Source organism: Neofelis nebulosa, chromosome 12 (genome assembly GCF_028018385.1).
Source record: "Neofelis nebulosa isolate mNeoNeb1 chromosome 12, mNeoNeb1.pri, whole genome shotgun sequence".
Lineage (NCBI taxonomy): Eukaryota > Metazoa > Chordata > Mammalia > Carnivora > Felidae > Neofelis > Neofelis nebulosa.
The window spans coordinates 3,746,313-3,752,312 of NC_080793.1; the positions used below are offsets into that span (position 1 = coordinate 3,746,313).

General features: G+C 61.1%; 1 long non-coding RNA gene across 1 annotated transcript in view; it reads left to right on the forward strand.

Moving 5' to 3' along the window:
* The window catches only part of LOC131491128 (uncharacterized), a 36,760-nt gene extending 31,948 nt beyond the window's left edge, over positions 1-4,812 (forward strand). The window contains exons 3-4 of the long non-coding RNA XR_009251319.1: positions 3,754-4,003; positions 4,301-4,812. This is a non-coding gene — a long non-coding RNA (uncharacterized LOC131491128). The remainder of the gene's footprint in view (positions 1-3,753; positions 4,004-4,300) is intronic.
* The last annotated feature ends 1,188 nt before the right edge of the window (positions 4,813-6,000 follow it).

The window sequence follows — 6,000 nt, forward strand, 5'->3', positions numbered from 1 at the left end:
AAGAGAAAAAGGATAAGGGAGAAGAGGAAGAGATATTCTGGTGGAGGGTCGGAGTCAGGGATTAGAGAATAAATTTGAAATAAAACATAACAAAAATAAAGTAAAATAAACACCCCGTGTAGGCCTTCAGGCCCTTGATTTCTGACTGGCATCCATATGGGAGCAAGGGCGGGGGCAGGGGCAGGGAGAAGGGCGTTGACAGGGGCGGGGGCAGGGGCGGGGAGAAGGGCAGTGGCAGGAACAGTGTTGGGAGCAGAAGCAGGAACAGTGGAACCAGGAGAAGCAGGAGCAGAAGCAGGACCCAGCTGACTCTGCTCAGGTGCCCGCTGTCCCTGCACAGGTCCCAGGTCACCTGCTGGCTCCCGGGCCCCTGTAGGAGTCGCCCCAGACACCACCACTGCCTGCAGAGCCCCCGAGGCCCCCATGCTGTTGGGTTGGTCTCTGGAGCCTCACCGGCTTCTGCTCCTGCCCCGGACTCTTGAGAAGGAAACAGAGTGATGGTTGCAGTGGCTCCAAGGCGTCAGGGTGAGAGGAGGGTAGGTCCCAGCTCACACCAGCGCCAGCCTCTCCAGGGGCCTTTGGGACACACAACTCACCCCAGAGCCTCCCCGAGAAGCCACGGCCAGGAACCCACACCAGGACCTCTGCCCCCTTGCAGTCCACAGCCCGGGGCTCTGCGTCTATGCTCCCGGCCCCACACCAGCCCCCGGGGGTTCCTCCCTGGGTGGCCCAGCACCCCCCAGCCCTGTGAACCCACATATTCCAACCCCAGCCTTCTCACCCTCGGGCTCTGACTCCGGGGGCTCCGGGGGCTCCGGGTCCTGGTCCCAAGACCCGTGAACCAGGACCCTGTGGGGGGGCCGGGGCGGTGAAGGAGGCCTTCCCAGGCCATCTCCAGGCTCTGCTTCCCAAGACCTCCGTGTGGCCACTCTCTCCCCGGGTCCAGGGTGGCCCTCCTGGGCGACGGGGCACACGCACAACTCTGTAGGTCAGGTGAATCGGGATTCCGACAGTCGCCTCCCGATTTCATCGGTTGATTTCTGTAAAGACAGTGACCCGCGGACGGCCCGGAGACATCACAGCCCCGCCCAGCCATCCTCAATGTCCTTCCGCCCTCTCTCCCCGCTGCTCCCAGATCGGACACAGACCTGAATGTGCACAGACCTACCCCTGGGACACAGTGACATCCACCAGCAGGGCTCTGGATGAACCTTGGGGACAAGAGGGCCACCCAGCACAGCCTGTCCCTGCCTTCCAGACTTGACTGGGGTGTGAGCCTGACCCGCCCACCAGGCATCTAACCCCTTCATCAGCCTGCACCTGCTCAGGTGGGCCCTCCACACACGACCCCTCCTTCCACGCGCACACACACACACACACACACACACGGGAGGGGACCTGGGGCCGCACAGGTCAGATCAGAGCACTGTTGGGATGGACTGGCTGTCTCTGGGTCTCCCTGTGTTACCTTTGGGTCCCTGCGAGCTAGAGACCTGAGGCGTCCAGTGCACGACCTGACCCACTGTCTCCAGGGTCGGGAAGCGTCGCGGCCACAGGCTCCCCTGAGCCGGCAGCCACGGGACACGGGCACACAACAGGAGAACATGTTCGTCAGGCAAAGGTGTCCCAACGAATGAGCCCAGTCAGGCGCTGTCTCCAGAAGGTGGGTGCCTGGTGACCCGGGTTGTGAGTTCAATTGGGCTCTGTGACCAGAGGGGTGAGGTCACTTCCTGTGGCCCCCTTACCCAGCTTCCTGGTCCTACAAGAGCCCCTCCCAGGCTGCAAAGGGCTCCCCTCCACCCCATGCCCTGTCCCTACAGTGACACCAACACAGCCCAGACACGTCCCCGCGAGGCCTGGTGCAGCCGGGGCCGCGGCTTTGGGGCCACAGAGCTGGGTTCAGACCTGGGTTTTCCTCCTGACCAGTGCTGGGACCCCGCACACACCCTGTGCCTCCTGGGGCCACCCGGTCTCCCCGTCTGCACAGTGAGGTCCTTCTGGCATCTACTTGTAGGGGCGCCATCAGGGAGCCACCTGTAGACACGTCCCGTGCCTGCTATCCCATGAGGCTCGTGGGCACACGTGGCCGTGGAAGGATGAGGAAGGGGTGGGCCTGGCACGGAACACACTCACGCGGGCCTGGGTCTGCTCCGGGTCCAGGCACAGCCACCCCTCCTGCCTAGGTCCCGGGCCCCGCGGGAGGTGGAGGTGAACTCGTTCAGACCCTGTGCCCACCGGACACGCACTCCAGGGGCTCATTGCATTTGGGCTCGGGTCCCGTTGCCTGGTCTGGGCCTAGGTGCTGGGCGGTCCCCACTGTGGCTCCCAGCCTTCCCGATTCCTGGTCCCACATCCCTCTGTCCACCCTCCCCTCCCGGGTGGATGGCCCGTGTGACCGGGTTCTAAGGGCTAGAACATGATGACCGGGTGTCATTTCCTGGCCAATTCATGGAATTTCTGGTTTCCTCTCTCCTGGGTCCATTCTCTGTCTCTGCCTCGGACTCTGTCTGTCTCTGTGTGTCTTGCAGGAGCAGGGCCTGTCGGCTCCAGGGTCCAGGTGACAACCCTCAGAAGCCTCCCTTGTGGACCATGTCCTTCATCAAGCCCGGGGCTCAGGTCCCTCACGAGGCCTCCTCCGCCCAGCCAGGGCACTGCCTGGGGAACCACTTCCTAATGAGTACCCGAGGCTCCAACAGGGAGGATCTTGACCTCGGTCCCCACACCAGGGTCCATGCTTGGCCACGTGCTGCACACCCAGGTCCTCGGTCCTCCAAGCCCCCAGGCTGCCCTCCGCTCAGAAGGACCTTGAGGGAGTAGGAAGCATTTTCCCAGGAGGGGAGATCAGAGGGCCAGGGATGAAGATACCAAGACACAGACTCATCTATGAGCCTGTGGGACCCTTGGGACACTGTCTACTCAGCCCAGTTTACAGAAGAGGGGACGTGTCTGGGCTGTGTTGGTGTCACTGTAGGGACAGGGCATGGGGTGGAGCGGAGCCCTTTGCAGCCTGGGAGGGGCTCTTGTAGGAGCAGGAAACCGGGTAAGGGGACCCCACGATGTGACCTCACCTCCCTGGTCACAGAGCCCAATTGAACTCAGAGCCCAGGTCACCAGGCACCCACGTTCTGGAGACAGCGCCCGACTGGGCTCATTCGTTGGGACGCCTATGCCTGACGAACTTGTTCTCCTGTTGCGTGCCCGTGTCCCTTGGCCACCGGCTCAGGGGAGCCCGCGGCCGCGACGCTTCCCGACCATGGACAGTAGGTCAGGTCGTGCACTGGACGCCTCAGGTCTCTAGCTCGCAGGGACCCAAAGGTAACTCAGGAGACCCAGAGACAGCCGGTCCAGCCCAATACCGCTCTGATCTGACTTGTGCGGCCCTAGGTCCCCTCCTGTTTGTGTGTGTGTGTGTGTGTGTGTGTGTGTGTGCATGTGGAAGGAAGGGTCGTGTGTGGAGGGCCCACCTGAGCAGGTGCAGGCTGATGAAGGGGTCAGATGCCTGGTGGGCGGGTCAGGCTCACACCCCGGTCAAGGCTGGACGGCAGGGACATGTTGTGCTCGGGTGGCCCTCTTGTCCCCAAGGTTCATCCAGAGCCCTGATGGTGGATGTCACTGTGTCCCAGGCGCAGGGCTGTGCACACTCAGGTCTGTGTCCGATCTGGGAGCAGCAGGGAGAGAGGGCGGAAGGACACTGAGGATGGCCGGGTGGGGCTGTGATGTCTCCGGGCCGTCCGCGGGTCACTGTCTTTACAGAAATCAACCGATGAAATCGGGAAACGTCTGGCCGAATCCCGATTCACCTGCCCTACAGAGTTGTGCGTGTGCCCCGTCGCCCAGGAGAGCCACCCTGGACCCGGGGAGAGAGTGGCTGCACAGAGGTTTTGGGAAGCAGGGCCTGGACTTGGCCTGGGAAGGCCTCCTTCAGCGCCCCGGCGCCGCTGTAAGGTCCTCGTTCACTGGTCCTGGGACCGGTACTTGGAGTCCCCGGAGTCAGAGCCCGAGGGTGAGAAGGCTGGGGGTGGGGGATGGGATGCTCGGGGCCTGGGAAGTGCTGGGCAACCCAGGGAGGAGCCCCTGGGGGCTGGTGTGGGGCCAGGAGCAGAGACTGAGAGCCCCAGCTGCAGACTGCAGGGGAGCAGAGGTCCTGGTGTGGGTTCCTGGCCGCGGTTTTTCGGGGCGGCTCTGGGTTGAGTTGTGTGTCTGCAAAGGCCCCTGGAGAGGCCGGCACGGGGGGGACCTTCCCTCCTCTCACCCTGAGGCCTTGGAGCCGCTGCAACCGTCACTCTGTTTCCTTCTCAAGAGTCCGCCGCAGGAGCAAAAGCCGGGTGGGCTCCAGAGCCCGGCCCAACGGTATCGGGGGTCTCGGCGTATCTGCAGGCAGGCGTGGTATCTGGAGCGACTCCTGCAGGGACCCGGTTGCCAGCAGGCGACCTGGGACCTGTGCGGGGACAGCGGGCACCTGAGCAGAGTCAGCTGGGTCCTGCTTCTGCTGGTTCCACTGTTCCTGCTTCTGCTCCCAACACTGTTCCTGCCATCGCCCTTCTCCCCGCCCCTGCCACTGCCCTTGCTCCCACATGGATGTCGGCCAAAAATCAAGGGACTGAAGACCTATACAGGGTGCCTTTGTTATTTTCTTTTATTTTTTGTTTATGATACTTTATTTCAAATTTATTCTCCAATCCCTGAGCCCGACCTCCCACCAAAATGTCTCTTCCTCTTCTCCCTTATCCTTTTTCTCTTCTACTTTTAGCTGTTATTTTATTTATTCATTAGTTATAATCTATATTAATCTTCAATAAAATGTTTTATTTATTTTACGTTGTGCGATTCCTGAGCACTGGGTACGCTCACAACGCTGTGAACCATGCCAAAGAATTTTGTTGCAGAATATCACGGTCCCCAAGGGTCACTGTGTACCCGGAGCCCTCACTCCCCATTCGTGCCCCCGCCAGCCCCTGGGAACCCCCAGTCTGCTTTCTCTCCGTGTTCCGTTACCTACTCTGGAGGTTTCCTTCAAGTGGAATCTCGCCAGAGATACCTTTGGGTCTGCACCGACTTTCTAAGATGGGACAGATTCATTTTTGTAGTTTGTGGTTTTTTGAAATAGACTTTTTCTCGTTTGATATTGAATCACAATGGATTAAAGATAAGGTGGGAAAAAAGAGTCCCTCTCACCCACAGCCAGCAAGGGGGAGCACCGTCCCCATGGCCCTCCTCACCCTAAGAAGACACATAAGCCATATTCACAAAGGTTTTTAACCACAACACACACACACACACACACACACACACACACACACACACATAGAGCGAAGGGTGGGGGCCCTGGAGGACCCGCACACGTAGGTCTCCGGCACCTCCCGCCGCCCCTGTGCTTTTGTGGGTTTGCTCTGGTTCTCTCGGACCCTCCTCCCGGCTCCCGTGAAGGTGCCAGGTCTCTGCCCGAGTCCCTGCGTCACCCACCCACCTCTACTCTTAGGAAGACGTGCAAATGCACACCCTGAATTTCCTCCCATCTTCCTCTCGCCTCCCAGACTTGGGTCGTCAGATTTGGGAGTCGAGAACTCCCCTTGTGTCTTCCCTCACCTGTCCTTCCACCCAGCTCTTCCCAGGCCGACCCCGAGGCGGTCCTCGGGCTGGATTCATCTCCTGGGAGGTGGGGGTCAGCGGACAGAGGGCAGACGGTGCCGGTGGGGGCAGGAGAGGGCCGAGGCCCACAGGCCGAGTGCCGGCTTGTCTGCCAGGGCCCCCGCGCTGGGTGAGCCCCGCCGGCTCTCCTCTTTCTTACCGGGAGGCATCCTTGTCCTGAACGGGCACCAGGGAACCTGAGTGAAGAGACCACTTTGCTTTGAGACGAGGGGCGGAGTGGCCCTGGAGGGCTGGGACCTCACAGGACCTTTGACTCCGGCCCCCGGACCCAACACAGCCCCTGCTCAGGGTAAGAGGTACAGGGGCTGAATGCGTCCAGAGAGGATCTCAGAGTCCCCACCTGCCTCTGAG